The sequence below is a fragment of the Myotis lucifugus genome, unplaced genomic scaffold (genome assembly GCF_000147115.1).
Source record: "Myotis lucifugus unplaced genomic scaffold, Myoluc2.0 scaffold_290, whole genome shotgun sequence".
Lineage (NCBI taxonomy): Eukaryota > Metazoa > Chordata > Mammalia > Chiroptera > Vespertilionidae > Myotis > Myotis lucifugus.
The window spans coordinates 314,023-329,888 of NW_005871338.1; positions in this window are offsets into that span (position 1 = coordinate 314,023).

Consider the following 15,866-nt stretch of genomic DNA (forward strand, 5'->3'; position numbering starts at 1 on the left):
AAATCCTCCCCCCTCAGGTTTCAGACTTTGCTAAAATCCCTCAAACAAGCTGCAGCTGGTGCCAGCATGCCCCAAACCTACCAATAAAAGGCCCAAGACCCAGCACTAGCACCAGCCTGCCTTGCTTCACAGCTGGGCCTCACCCGGGCACTCCCAAGCTCAATACAAATAGCCATCTGCAGATCCCTCTATAGCTCCTGTCGGGTGGCCCTAGGCAGTGGCTAACTTTGCACCGACCTGGAGGCCCCAAAGCCAGTGACACGGTGGACAGCTTCAGACCATACCAGGTTACAATGCTACACATCCACAAGCAACATTCAAGGGGCAGACTTAGTGAGCACCAAAGGCCCACTGAAGCAAGTCCTGCTAGCACCTCTTCCATTGTAGACTCAGCTGGTCCTCACAGCCAACTGGCCTGAAGGCCAATTCCTCCCAGTGACTCCAATCAAGGCTCAACTATAACAAGACTGTGCACAAAGCCCACACAGGGTGCACCTAGAGTGCCCAGCTCAGGCGACTGGGGAGGGTGAGCCACTGGGCCTTACAGGACACCTATTACACAAGGCCAGTCGACCAATTCCAGGAGACATAACAGCTCTATCTAGTACATAGAAACAAATACAGAGAAGCAGCCAAAATGAGGAGACAAAGAAACATGTGTGTGCAAACTAATGGATCCAGAGTACAAACCAATGGTTGTAAGATTACTCAGGAATCTTAATGAGAGGTTCAAGGGGTTTAGTGAGACTTTCAAGGATGTTAGTGAGAATGTCAAAGACATATATAAAGACCAGTCAGAAATTAAGCACACACTAACTGAAATAAAGAATAATTTACAGAAATTCAACTGTAGAGGATTCTGAGAATAAAATCAACGACTTGGAATACAAAGAAGCAAAAAACACCCAGTCACGCCGTAACCGGTTTGGCTCAGTGGATAGAGCGTCGGCCTGCGGACTGAAAGGTCCCAGGTTCGATTCCGGTCAAGTGCATGTACCTTGGTTGTGGGCACATCCCCAGTGGGGAGTGTGCAGGAGGCAGCTGATCGATGTTTCTCTCTCATCGATGTTTCTGACTCTCTATCTCTCTCCCTTCCTCTCTGTAAAAAATCAATAAAATATATTAAAAAATAAAAATAAAAATAAAAGACACCGGCAAAAAAAACCAACAAAAAAAAAAACCCCAAAAAACCCCCACCCAGTCAGAAGAGCAAAAAGAAAAAATAATCCAAAAATATTAAGATGGTGTAAGGAGCCTCTGGGACAACTTCAAGTGTACCAACATTGCATTATGGGGGTGCCAGAAGGAGGAGAGCAAGATATTGAAAAACATGTTTGAAAAAATAATGACAGAAAAGTTTCTCTACCTGGTGAAAGAAATAGACTTACAAGTCCAGGAAGCAGAGAGAGTCGCTAACAGGAGGAACCAAAGAGGCCCACACTAACACACATCATAATTATAATGCCAAGTGTTAAAGGGAGATCTTAAAAGTAGCAAGAAAAAAGCAGTTAGTTACCTACAAGGGAGTACCCATACGACTGTCAGCTGATTTTTCAACAGAAACTTTGTAGGCCAGAAGGAATGACAAGAAATATTCAAACTGATGAAAAGCAAGCACCTACAACCAAGATTACCCAGCAAAGCTATCATTTATGATTAAAGGTCAGATAAAGAGCTTCACAGACAAGAAAAAGCTAAAGGAGTTCATCACCACCACACAAATATTACATGAAATGTTGAAGGGTATTCTTTAAGAAGAGGAAGAAGGAAAAAAAAGATAAAAAATTCAAACAACAAAATGGCAATAAATACATATCAACAATTGAATCTAAAAACCAAAATAAACAAGAAATCTAATGAACAAAATAAACTGGTGAATAAAATAGTATCCAGAGGCATGGAAACATGGAACACACTGAAGAATCTCAGAAGGGAGAAGGGGACGAGAAGAGTTTAACCAAAGATCTTATATACATACTAGTGACCCGGCGCACAGACTCGTGCATACTGAAAAGGAAATTAATTAGAAGGTGGCCAGTGGAGTGGGACTGGGCGAGAGGGGCTGGACATACTCTGGAGCCAACCTCCTATGGTCCCTCACCAGAGCCTGCAGAGTGAGCGGGGTCCCTCTGGCAGGTGGGGCCCTTCCACCTGGCTTGCCGGGATCGGGCCGAAAACAGCTCTTTGACATCCTCCGAGGGGTCCTGGAGTGCGAGAGGGCACTCTGCAAAGTTGCTGTCGTACAGGGTGTGGAACACAAATGCAAGTGTGCAGTAAACCAGATTCGGGGCCATCAGTGCCCCAGCAACAACATAACCCACAGCCGACGGTGGAATCGCATGGCCCCGTGAGGAATTGGGCTTCCTCCTCTCTGGTTTCAGGGTGCGTCACCTAAGAACCGTCTCTGCCAAGTCACTGCAGCTCAGCAGCTCCTGCATTGTGCGTTTGCCCCCTGGTGGTCAGTGCACATCATAGCGACCAGTCAGAGATTTAGCATATTAGCCTTTTATATATATAAACTAGAGGCCCGGTGCACAAAAATTTGTGCACTGGCAGGGGGGGCGGGGGGAGTGTCCGTCAGCCCCACTTGTGCCCTATCACAGTCTGGGACCCCTCGGGAGATAACGACCTGCTGGCTTAGGCCCGCTCCCCGGTGGCAGAGGGCAGGCCCAATCCCTAGGTGCAGCCCCTTGTCAGGCTCAGAGCAGGGCCGATTGGGGAGTTGGGGCACTGCCCCCTGTCATGCACAGAGCAGGGCGGATCGGGAGGTTGCGATGCCACCCCCAGTCACACTCAGGGTAGGGCCGATTGGGAGGTTGTGGCACCGCCCCCGTCACACTCAAGGCAGGGTCGATGGGGAGGTTGTGGCGCCACCCCGTCACGCACAGAGCAGGGCCGATCAGGGGGTTGGGGCGCTGGCCCCTGTCATGCACAGAGCAGGGCCCATTAGGGGGGTTAGGGCTCCATACCCTGTCATGCACAGAGCAGGGCCGATTAGGGGGTTGGGGAGCTCCCCCCCCCCCCGTCACACACAGAGCAGGGCCGATCAGGGGGTTGGGGCGCCTTCCCCTGTCACGAACAGAGCAGGGAGAATAGGGAGGTTGTGGCCCCGCCCCCTGTCACACACAGAGCCGCAGGTCGATCAGGGGGTTTGGGTGCTGCCCCCTGTCACGCTGCTCCAGGGGTAGGGCCGATTGGGGGGCCGATTGGGGCACCGCCCCCTGTCACACTCTGAGCTGCTCTCTAAGAAACATTGTTGCAAATATAGATGCTAAACAAAACCCAGAAACCTGCGATTCCGGTGCCAGGAGGCCTCGCGGCTCCTCTGATCCCGGTGCTGGGAGGCATATTACCCTTTTACTATATAGGATAGAGGCCTGGTGCACGGGTGGGGGCAGGCTGGTTTGCCCTGAAGGGTGTCCCGGATCAGGGTGGGGGTCCTGCTTGGGTGCCTGGCCAGCCTGGATGAGGGGATGGTGGCTGTTTGCAGCTGGTCAGACCCCCTTCAGGGTGGGGGTCCCCACTGGGGTGCCTGGCCAGTCTGGGTGAGGGGCTGAGGGCTGTTTTCAGGCTGGCGGGCAACTGAAGCTCCCAACCTCTCCTTTTTTCTTTTCTTTTTTTTTATTCTGGGATTTATTCACCTTCTATGGCTGTCACTGGAGCCGAGAGCCAGCTTTAGCTCTGAGGCTCAGCTCCAGCTCTGAGACCTCGGCTGCTAAAAGCAGGAATCTAGGGTTTGTTTGGGTTCAATAATTGTAACATTGTTTCGGTCCTGCTCGCTCCAGCTCTGATGGCTGAAAGCAGGTTTCTGGGTTTTGTTTAGCGTCTATATTTGCAACAATGTTTCTTAGAGAGCAACTCAGAGGCTGGCAGCGGCAGGCGGGGAACCTTGGCTTCCTCCATCACTGGAGCAAGAAAGCTTCCTGTTCACTTCAGCTGCCTGGCTGCCCACCGCCATCTTGGTTGGCAGTTAATTTGCATATCGCCCTGATTAGCCAATGGGAAGGGTAGCAAAGTTACGGTTAATTACCATGTTTCTCTTTTATTAGATAGGATATGCACTGTCGACACAGACAATAGGGTGTGAAGGCCTCGGGTGGGAACTGGGTGGAGAGGGACAATGGGTGGAAAAAAGGGGACATCTGTAATACTCTCAACAATAAAGATTTTTAAAAGAAAACAATAAAAACAAACCAATGGAAACAATAAATCAGGCCAATGGGACAAATGAAAAAATAAATTTTAAATCACACACAAAAAATAAAGCTGCTTAAAAAAAAAAAGGAACATCCAAGATTTTACCGCCTTTATTTTCTTCTAGGATTTTTATAGTGTCTAACACTTAAGTCTTTAATTCATGTTAAATTTATTCTTGGTATGGTGTAAGAAGGTGGTCTTAGTTTCATTTTTTTGCATGTATCTGTCCAGTTTTCCAACACCATTTAATGAAAAGACTGCCTTTCCCCATTGTATGTCTTTGCCTCCTTTATCAAATATTAATTGCCTATAAAGGCATGGGTTTATTTCTGGGTTACATTCTATTCCACTAATCTATATGTCTTGTGTGTTTTTTTATTGACACTATTACAGATAGCCCCCATTCTCCTTTCCCTTTGCGCACCTCCACCCAGACTCATCACCTCTCCCCCTTGCCTTCACCACTCTGCTGTGTGTCTAGGGGCTATGTATATATGTTCTCTGGCTATTGTCTAAACCTTCTTTTACTCAGTCCCTTTCCACCCCTCTCCTCTGACCTCTGTCAGTCTGTTTAATGTATACGTGCCTCTGGTTCTACTTTGTCCATCAGTTTATTTTGTTCATTAGATTCCTCACATTCCTCAAATAGGCTCTTTAACCCTTGCTCACTTTCTTCTCCTCTGGTACACCCCTATAAGTCTTCTTTTCTTGCTCTAATTGGGTATCTTTCTACATTGTCTTCCAAATGACTAATTTGATCCTCTGCTTCATGTAACCTACTTTTAATTTCTTCTAATGTATTCCTCATGTCATATATGGCTTTCTGCATATCCAACTGGTTCTTATTCAGAGTTTCTATGTCATTTTTCAGGTGTTGTAGTTCCCACTAAGTTACTTGTATTTCTCATTAAGTTCCTGGAGATTACCTAATCTTTAAAATCAGTCCTCAAAATAGCCTTCAAGATTGTTGAGACTTCTAAAGTTGTACTAAGAGCCCAACAAATCACACTGAGAACCAAATGATGGCATCAAGCCTGCAGTTTTTCAGCAAATTAAAAAACATATATAAATGAGTATGTTACCTACTGTGTTCTAGGTGGTGGGGATACAAAACAGACAAAGCAATGAACAAAACAGACAAAGCTATGCCCCCATAAAGCTAATATTTTAGTGGGTGAAAACAGGCACAAAAATTAAGTTATAAAGCAACTAGAAGATAAATGCTCTAGAGAAAAATAAAGCAGAAAAGGATATCCCGTGGACAAAGAAAGCTTCACTGAAAAGATATTCCAGCAAAAAGATGGGATATTTCAAAATTTGCTTAGTCAAAATAGTTTCTAAGCATGACAACACTTTAAGCATAACACTGAAAATATTAAAAAGAGATATCTACTTAGACTCACAAATAAAAATTTAATATAAATAACTGGGTACAATTATTTTGCCAAGCAAATATAGTATGAACTATACTAAAACGGTGCCAGAAAGCTCTGAACACTAACTCTTCAGTGTGTCCTATCTGACATTCCTCTGTAGGCCTGACTTTTCTTTTTGTGGTGGGAATGGCCACTGACAAGTATGCGTGAACAAAGCTTAAGGCGACTGTGGATGGTGATATTGCCAAATACTGCATCTTTTTCAGTAGGAAGATAATGATGGTGGCTTATCTCTTGCTCTCTCTTGCTCTCCTAAGGGTGGGGGGTAGTGTCAGACTTCGCCTACAATCAACTGGAAATCGTGTTGTTGTTTCTTTAAAGATTTTTGATGGAATTGTTTCTAAAATGTATGTTTTCTAACACTGAAAGACATTTAACCATTTTTACGATTCAAGGTCATTATTTCAAACACAAATATGTATTTCAGTCACACCATTAAACATATAAGTTAAGTACGTTCTCAGTAGGGTTTCTTACAAACATAAGAGTCACTTTATGATAATCTTTTTTTTTTAAAATATATTTTATTGATTTTTTACAGAGAGGAAGGGAGAGAGATAGAGAGTCAGAAACATCGATGAGAGAGAAACATCGATCAGCTGCCTCCTGCACATCTCCTACTGGGGATGTGCCTGCAACCCAGGTACATGCCCTTGACCGGAATCAAACCTGGGACCCTTCAGTCCGCAGGCCGACGCTCTATCCACTGAGCCAAACCGGTTTCAGCACTTTATGATAATCTTTGGTGGTGCCCGGCCAGTGTGGTTCAGTGGTCCAGCATCGGCCTATGAATCAGGAGGTCAGGGTTCGGTCCCAGTAGGAGGTGTGCAGGAGGCAGCCACAATCAATGATTCTCTCTCATCATTGCTGTTTCTCTCTCTCTCTCCCTCTTTCTTCTTCTCTGAAATCAATAAAAATATATTTAAAAAAATAATCTATGGCCCAACCGGCGTGGCTCAGTGGTTGAGCATCGACCTAAGAATCAGGAAAGTCATGATTCGATTGCCTGTTGGGGCACATGCCTGGGTTGCGGGCTCAATTCCCAGTATGGAGCATGCAGGAGGCAGCCCATTGATGATTCTCTCTCATCATCGATATTTCTATCTCTCTCTCCCTTCTTCTCTGAAATCAATAAAAAATCTATGGCGGCAAGTATGTTACAGAGGATCTTTGTATGATTAGTGTATTATAAATAAGGACCCAGATTTCCAACTCAAAACAGGGTCCTTTCTAAATATATAAATTAGAATTTATCTTAGGAGACTAACAAATTTCCTCCCGAGGTAATCTACAGTACGTATTAGAAAAAATAAGTTAGCTTTCTGCTGCACAGTCCCTTGGTTAACAATAGTGGTTCGATCTGGTACCAGGAGGCTCAGGAAAATCTTAACAGAACATATATGTGGCATATGAAAAACTATCAATTCCCTGATAGAAGGATACTGACAATTGCAAAAGCTGAATTACATAAATGATAAAACACGCAACTCATCTTTTGAATACTCTAGCTGTAGCCATACTGTGTCATAAATAAATTCAGACAATCATTACTGGTTTGTAAAATGGTAACTAGCACAAGCTGCATCATAAAGTTATGGTGGGATATTTGTGTTTCCCCATCTGATCAAGTTCACCTAACAATATAAACAAAATGCAAGGAAATATAGTTTAACCTCAGTTTTGACACTGGCACAGATGAAACTTAAGTGAAAAGAATGGTGCATATCTGACAACTCCCACCTATAAAAAGTATATGTGAACACATTCATATTCTCAACATTTACCTTTCTATTTAGCAGTTCTGAAAAATCCTATATAATAAAAGGCTAATATGCAAATTGTCCCCTCGACCGGGAGTTCAACTGGGGAGTTCAAGCAGGGGACAGGGCCGGCCAACCGCCTGCAGCCCCACCCCCTGGTTAGCCCAGCCCAATCCAGACCCCACATGTTCATGAGTTCGTGCACCGGGCCTCTAGTAAGTATATAAATGCTAAGAAGTAGAATAAAATAAAAGAATGCCCTCTAGTGGAAACAAATGTTTAAAAAAGTCACTGAAATAATATATTAAGTGATTTTTCTTTCTTAATTTTCTAAAATGAAACTAAAAGATTTACTTATTCATCATTTTTAAAAGAGGAAAAACCCAAAGGTTACTGTAGCTTTTTCTTTTGATTTAAAAGATTTTTTAGATACGGAATAAAGGGCAAGCTGTCAAAAAAAACCAAAAAAGAACAGGAAGTCAATCCCACCTGGAATTTGAAGGCCTGGGATTATATGGTATTTGCCACTGAATTTTGACTTCTAGATGCCTGTAATTTGGGGAGAAGGCTGTTTTGTGAAATATCTAAGTATTATCTTTTCAAGGGCTATGCACCTTTAATAATTGTGACTTTAAAAAAGTGTGTGTACATATATTATACTACATGCTATACAATAATTTAATATTGAGAACTGCACAGAGAATTATGCCACTCAAATAACTTTACAATGATAAAGGATAATTCCGAAAAAGAGGCTTTTTGCATTTAGGTGGTTGAAAAATCATGCAACCCTTTGAAAAGGATCTTAGATGAACATAGAAGCAATTAAAGGAACTATTATAATTCTAGTCAATTTGGCTCAATGGATAGAACTTCGGACTGAAGGATCCTGGGTTCAATTCCGGTCAAGGGCATATGCCTGGGTTGCGGGTTCGATAACCATTAGGGGGTGTGCAGGAGGCAACCGATCAATCTCTTTCATCTTTGATGTTTCTATTTCTCTCTCCCTCTCCCTTCCTCTCTAAAATCAATAAAAATATATTTTAAGCCCTAACCTGGTCTGCAGACTGAAGGGTACCAGGTTCGATTCTGGTCAAGGGCATGTATGTATCTTGGTTGCAGTTTCCACCAGCTGCCCTGGTTGGAGTGCTTGCAGGAGGCAACCAATCAATGTGTCTCTCTTACATCAATGTTTCTCTCTCTCTGTGTCTCTCCCTCTCCCTTCCACTCTCTCTAAAAATCAATGGAAAATATCCTCAAGTGAGAATTAACAACAACAACAAATATATATATTGTTTTTTTTAAAAAATACTTCTTTAAAAAAAAGGAACTATTATATATTATAACTCAATAAAAAGCATAAGTAGCCAGAAATAAATGATGGTCAAAGGATATTTCTAGAAGCAAAATTGCTGGAGGAAGATATCTAGGACAAATTTTATAATGTTTGACAAGATGGGAGCTTAGATCAATAGCAGTAGAAAGCCCCTTCCCCAGCTCTGTTAAAGAATCACAGGGAAATACAATCATGCCTTGCAAAGGTAAAGTAACTCAACAAGCTATTTTTTTAAAAAGACTCTACTTAATTATTTTTAGAATTGAAATACATACACACATATTAAATGTACATGTAACTCTACACATTTTGTTTTTTTTGTTAACCCTCACCTGAGAATATTTCTCCACTAATTTTTAAGGGACAGTGGAAGGGAGGGGGAGAGACAAAGAGAGAAACATCACTGTGAGAGAGAGACATCAATTGATTGCCTCCTGCAGGAGCCCTGACCAGGGCCGGGGATCAAGCCTGCAACTAAGGTACATGCCCTTGACCAGAATCGGGCTGACACTCTATCCACTGCACCAAATCAGGTAAGGCTATATATGTTTATATTTTAAAATCTATGCCATGTGGTTAAGAGAGACCCCCAAGATGAGAGAAAATTAAATTCGGTAGAGATATCTATACAAACATATTATTCAAGAAAAGGCCTATAATTTAAGAAATTCAGGGAGAGAAAGAAAATAAGGCACAAGGGTATACAATAGCTAGGGGAGGACAAAACCCAGAAGAAAGAGAACTGAGTAGCCGAGAGGAACATCAGAGTAGGGGAAAGCCTGGAGACACTTGGTAAGCAGGTTTTGTGGTATATGTGTTCTTTACAATTAGCAGATCGACTTGCCAGAAACTCTTACACATTTACCTGGCAATTTAAAACAACTTTCTCTGTACTGGATCTCAGCTTTTTCACTCTTACTTTATTGTTTTCAGGTGGAATTCTACAAGTTTTGTGATATGTAACAATACAGAGCATCTATCTATCCTTTCATTACTTATTAAATATCTCTACTATGTGCCAGGATATAGCAGTGAACAAAACTGTTTTCTGGGGATACAGCAATGAGTGAAAATCTTTGCTACATAGATCTAATACTTTAGCTATATTAATAACAACTTCCATCAGTATTCATTGTGTGCCAGATAAGTTATATATATATTACTTTATTAATCTTGGCAACAAGTCATGAGGTAGTTTGGAAAGCGTGATAAAACTTTTTTCCTGGATATGGAGATCCAAAGTCAGTTTAAATCTGCCCAACAAAATACATAAAAAGGCAGGGTTGGCCATTATATTTAGTGAGTTCCTTATGCATTTTGTCAAAGAGGGAAGTTAAATTAATCTCTAAAAGTTTTCAGTGTAAAGAAAGTTGGTGCATTTCAGAACAACTGGTTTGCTTGGTTGTGAAGAACTGGTCTACGCTCTTATTTTGTAGAAATGCATTTCTGACCTGGAAACAGAACCTGTCTTAGTAACAATGGACTTGCTCATTAGCAAGCTTAGCAACAGCTTTTCAGAGCCTCTTATCTGGAAATAGAGAAGCTTCTATATTACTCAATCTAATAATCAGCCATGATTAGAGTTGATCTCTGACTAACACATAAAATGAAGGAAGAGGAGGTATGTAAGGAGTGCCTGGAACAAAATAAGAATTGAATGAATGAATGAAGTGAATGGAAAGGGAAGGGGACATTTTCCTAGAGTATTTACTGTAAGTAGGTACAGGCACTTCACTGTAATATCTAAGGTAGTTGATGTCTTATGTATTAACTTTATTTCAGGATAATCAACAGTGTGTTAAAATATTTGTTACAAAAAAAAATTTGTTACAAAAATAAACGAGGCACTGGATCTGATCCGGTTGAGAATCACTAATTTAGTGGATCTTTATCAGCATTTCTTGAAAACGGAACAGAATTGAAAATTATCAGAGTAGATGGCAAATCATTAGGATACTGCTTCACCAAACTTCTGTCCCTATTATGTGTCTTTTCTAGATGCTATAAAATGTATTTCTTGCTTTAAGTCAACACGAAATAAATTTGCAAGCCACTGTAAAAGTACTCCCCCAATAACTAGACATACCATTGGTCAACAATTCTCCTACAAGGTCCCTCGTACTCTCTTCTCCTTCTCTCCTGGGCTCTCAGTCTTACCCTGTGATCTATTTCCCACACCCATGTCCTCCTCTTCTCTCTAAAGCAGATGCTTTCACCACCCACTTCCCACATATGTATGCTTCAAGACATTCCCTGAATTTTACCTTTTCTGTCTTAAAAGCAAAAAACAAGCAAAAAGCTATGAGCATGGCACTTAAACCCAAAAACGTGGTCTGTTAAGGCATGATGAAATCCAGAACGCATAAAGGAAAGGCAGAGATATGCTGACAATAACACAAAAATCTTTTGGAGAAGCCAAGACACCATATACAAAGCAAATGCGACTGGGGAAAAAACTCCTACAATATAAAAAAAAAGGTTAAGACTGGAAACAATCAGGAGGAAACATGCAATTCTTTTTTTTTTTTTTTAATATATTTGATTTTTTACAGAGAGGAAGGGAGAGAGATAGAGAGTTAGAAACATCGATGAGAGAGAAACATCGATCAGCTGCCTCCTGCACATCTCCTACTGGGGATGTGCCCGCAACCCAGGTACATGCCCTTCACCAGAATCGAACCTGGGACCCTTCAGTCCGCAGGCTGACGCTCTATCCACTGAGCCAAACCAGTTTTGGCAGGAAACATGCAATTCTATGAGGCAAAAAGTGAGTGCAACAAAAAAATTATATAAAAATGAAGCCACATACTTATGACCCAGCAAATCTCATTTCCAGATATAAATTATCTCATGAATTTAAATAAATTTTAGAGTCTCTTAGGTTTTCTAGGTATAAAGTATTGTTAGCAAAAAGATATGTTTTTAGCTCCTATTTTCAAATGTCTATTTATAGTGACTATTTGATTTCCTAAAAAGGGTGACATTACTTCTGAGAAGGCCTTTTGAAAATTTTTGTTGTCACAATGACTGGCTGTCACCTTGGCATTTGGGAGGTCAATGCCAGGGACCCTAGAAATATGCAGTGTGATTAACAATATTACACAATGAAGAACTGTCTCCCACCTTTTCCATGACTTCCAAATGTCCCAATAGAAAAACCTGTTTGTAGTTATTTGAACTTAGAAGCTAACTCAATTTTACATACAGGTACTAAGTACTTTTGCATGATTTTAACATACACTGAAATCGCCGATAATACATTTGTCTGGGTAAACTGTTTAGAACTTGACACCATTGTTCAGAAAAAACAGCATGGATGGCAACAATGTTTAAGGTATCTGAATTGCCAACACGACTTGTCTGTTATGGATTTGCATTTGGACCTCTCACACTCATAGTGATTCTGTATATAGGCACAAGTATCTTCATTATTTCTTCTAATATAATTATGCCTGAACATTCACATCTAAAGACATGTTGTTTTATTCTATACTAGAGGCCCGGTGCACAAAAATTTGTGCACTCGGTGCACTCAGGGGGGTCCCTCAGCCTGGCCTGTGCCCTCTCGCAGTCTGGGACCCCTTGGGGGATGACCACCTGCTGGTTTAGGCCCACTCCCTGGGGAATTGGGCCTAAGCTGGCAGTCAGATATCACTCTGGCAGCCCTGGAGCCCTCAGGGGATGTCCACTTGCTAGTGGGGAGCAGGCCTAAGCTGCAGTCGGACATCCTTAGGTCTGCTGAGGAGGCGAGAGAGGCTCTCACCACCACCACTGTACTGGCAGCCGTCAGCCTGGCTTGTGGCTGAGCAGAGCTCCCCCTGTGGGAGCGCACTGACCACCAGGGGGCAGCTCCTGCATTGAGCGTCTGCCCCCTGGTGGTGTGTGTCATAGGGACCAGTCATTCCCAGTCGTTCTGCTGTTAGGGTCAGTTTGCATATTACCCTTTTATTATATAGAATAGAGGCCTGGTGCACGGGTTGGGGCCGGCTGGTTTGCCCTGAAGGGTGTCCCGGATCAGGGTGGGGGTCCCGCTGGGGTGCCTGGCCAACCTGGGTGAGGGGCTGATGGGTGTTTGCAGGCTGGTCACACCCCCTTCAGGGTGGGGGTCCCCACTGGGGTGCCTGGCCAGTCTGGGTGAGGGGCTGAGGGCTGTTTTTAGGCTGGCCAAGTCCCCCCGGCGATGGAAGCTCCCAGCCTCTCCTTTTTTTCTTTTTTCTTTTTTTCTGGAATTTATTTACCTTCTATAATTGAAACTTTGTTGCCTTCAGTGGAGCTCAGAGCCAGCTCCTGTTCGCTCCAGCTCCGTGGCCACGGCTGGCTGAAAGCAGGTATCTGGGGTTTATTTATCTTCTATAATTGAAACTTTGTTGCCTTCAGTGGAGCTCAGAGCCAGCCGGGAAGCTTGGCTTCCTCCATCACTGGAGCAACCTGCTCGCTTCAGCTCCATGGCTGTGGGACGCCATCTTGGTTGGGTTAATTTGCATATAGTCGCTCTGATTGGCTGCTGGGCGTGCCTTAAGGCATAGTGAAGGTATGGTCAATTTGCATGTTTGTCTTTTATTAGATTATACTGTTTCATTTTTATGTTTCCTTTTCCTTTATGTTAAAGCATTATAGTGATTTCTTTAAAGTATGTGAATAAGAGTTCTTTACAAAAAAATTCCAATGAATAAACACAGAAAAAATTATAACAGTTGGGAAATCAACATCTTGTAACCACCATGAAACAACAGATCTAGGCAGCTTACATCAGTGGCTGCCAAAGGAGGAACAGGCTGACATTAGAACCGACTGAGACAACCAGACATTATGGGCCTCTCAATGTGATATGGTAAAGAAGATTATAAAAAATTCTTACCAAAACAAACATCTGAATCAAGCCTCTAGAACTGAGTCGCACTTAAAAGATATATGGGGAATGAAAGGGCATGTTAAAATGGCATCATAAAAATGCAGGCCAGAATGGTGGAAATAGTATCAAAGAAATAATCCAGTTTCTTCAACAAATAAATTAATTTTTAAAAGTGGGAGGGCTGTTATAAATTAATATATTTTAAAGGACATGCCAACCAAATGGAATGTGTACACCTTGTTTGGATCCTGATTTTAACAAACTAACTTTAAGAAGACATGTTTTGAGATAATTAGGAAATTGAACTAGACATTAGATAACAAAAAATTAATGTTAATTTTGTGAGGTGTGATAATGATATTGTGGCTAGACACACACACACCGGGTAAATTAATATGCAGGTCTGGGATTTGCTTTAAAATATTCAAACCCCTAAAAGGAAGTGGGCATATAATTGATATTAAAATGATAAATGTTGATGTACTGAAAATAGGTAATAGAACAGGGAGAATATTAATAACTGTGTTAATCTCAGTTAATTTTTTAAAAACGTATTTTTGTTGATTTCAGAGAGAGGAAGGGAGAGAAACAGAGATAGAAACATCAATGAGAGAGCAGCATTGATCAGCTGCCTTCTGCACTCCCCCTATTGGAGATCAAGTTGTGACTTCCTGGTTCATGGACCGACACTCAACCACTAAACCACATTGGCTGGGCAATCTCAGTTAATTTTTAAAAGAAAATCTTAGAACAGATTAATAAAGAGATACAGAATCATCTCCTCTCGCCTTTCTTTACTCTAGGTTACCACTAACTTGTGGATCACTCTCTCTGAGCTACCCAATCAGTGATGAATTTCTCTTACATCACCATCCAATACATTTATCCTGTCCACAAAGACATTAATAATCTTTGTCTGATATACCCTAATAAAAGAAAGATACACTTTGATATACCAAATTAGGAGCCCAATAAAAAAGGTTAAGATTGGTATGCTTGGTTTTAGTATATCATCCATGGATCCTAATTCACTGTTACCTTTCATGGGCCTTTCTCCTTAGCAAAAATGTTGTTTTACCCCCCCAATGCTCTCAAATTCTCCCATACGTTTTCCTGGCTTGGCCACCTTATTACATACTGGTTTCTGCCCAATCCATTGGTCTGGAATGTCTATCTACTTCTGTTCTATCCAGGCAAGTCCCTTTTCCACAAACGCCTTTTCCTCAGTGCCCCTGCCTTCATCTAAACACTTAGATGCTTGGCATATCAGACAAGGAAGAGACTATGCATAGCTTTCAGTGTCCAATAATTTTAAGTAGGTAGGCCTTTTAGTATCTCCTGTATTTTTATAATTCCTTCCTCATTAGAATACAAATTCCTTGAGGTTAAGGATCATATCTTATGTAAAGAAATATAGCTTGTAATTGTTAGCATGTAAATTATATGCAAAGTATTTGGAAGTACAGTAAACAGTTGTTTTTCTATATCCAAGATGAGAATAATAAAGTTGGCTCAAACTATATGCCAGGCATTATTCTAAACATTTTATATACTAGAGGCCCGTTGCAGGAAGATTCCTGCAAGAATAGGGCTTACTGTGGCTGGAGCGAAGCAGAGAAGGGAGCGAAACCCACCGAGGGGGGCTTCGCTCCCGCCTCCGCCGCCTCCGCACCCCGCTTGCTTCCCTCCCACCTCCACAGCCTCGCCTGCTTCTCCGCAGCTTTGCTCCCTTCTGCAGCACTTGGCTTCCTTCTACGTTGTCTTCAGTCTTTGCGCCGTGCCTGCATATGCAAATTAACCGCCATCTTTGTTGGGTTAATTTGCATACTCATCTGATTGGCTGGTGGGCACAGTGGAGTGACATCAATTTGCATGTTTCTCTTTTTTTAGTGTAGATAACTAGAGGCCTAGTGCACGATTAAATTGTGCGCGTGTAGGGTGCCCTAGGCCTAGCCTGCCATCAACGGAATGTCTGCCGCCCCATGAAGCCACGCACACTCTGTGGAGGGGGCACGCCCTTTTCCTAGATTTTTTTTGCACCCACCCTGCCACCAGATCCGCTGCAGGTCGGGCTCGACAGGGCTTCTGTCCCTAGCGTTAAAGAAGGCAGTAGCGTCTCTATTACACGTTGGAGATTGAGGGGGGATTGGCAACTCCAAACAGCCTTTCGGGAATGTACGGAGTGTAGGAGTGAAAAGAGAAACTTGATACCCTCCAAACCGCTAGGCGGACATCCTAGCCATGAATGAACGAATAAAGACATAGAATCAAAAAAAACTATAGGG